Source organism: Morone saxatilis, unplaced genomic scaffold, assembly GCF_004916995.1.
Source record: "Morone saxatilis isolate NCDOM2014 unplaced genomic scaffold, NCSU_SB_2.0 Contig11, whole genome shotgun sequence".
NCBI lineage: Eukaryota > Metazoa > Chordata > Actinopteri > Moronidae > Morone > Morone saxatilis.
The window spans coordinates 109,047-109,694 of NW_023339663.1; positions in this window are offsets into that span (position 1 = coordinate 109,047).

Below are 648 nucleotides of genomic sequence, written 5' to 3' on the forward strand. Positions count from 1 at the left end.
GGAGTCCACAAGTTTGTTCACTGTTGGTTTGAGTCCAAACATGAAGAGGAAATATCAGAGATTTCCTTGAATGTGACACAGTGCGACCTTAAAGATGTAATCGTGTCTGTCTTTTGGTTTCTAGGAAATTCTGGTCCTGATGAAACCAGGTGTGTCCTCAGATGGTCTGTGGTAGATGTGGTCCAGCAGCAGTTTCAGCACTTTACTGGCACCCACAGGACGAACCCGGTGCGTACTGGGAGCCGGCAGCATGTGACTGTTTACTCTGGCAGACTGACAGCTGAGGAAATCCGGCTCGGTTCCATCGGGAGCGAGGTGAGACGAGTCCAAATGTTCCCCTTGATTAAAATATGCGGTCCGTGTAGGAGCCCGGACCCCCCCAGCAGCAGCTCAGAGCCAGTTGATGGAAATAACTCACATTGTTTAAAGCTCTGTGGGAAACCAGCTGGCTGCATCTCAACGCTCACTCACAGTCAGCAGAGCAATCCACACACAGCACTGTGATTTATTATCACCCCCCACCCCCACAACAGACACTTTACTCTGCTCTCACCTCATCTGACCTGTTTCTGCTCAACTCTGCGTCTCCAGACAGAAACACACTGATATTCAACCAATAATCAATAATCAGAAGCTGTCATACATTGA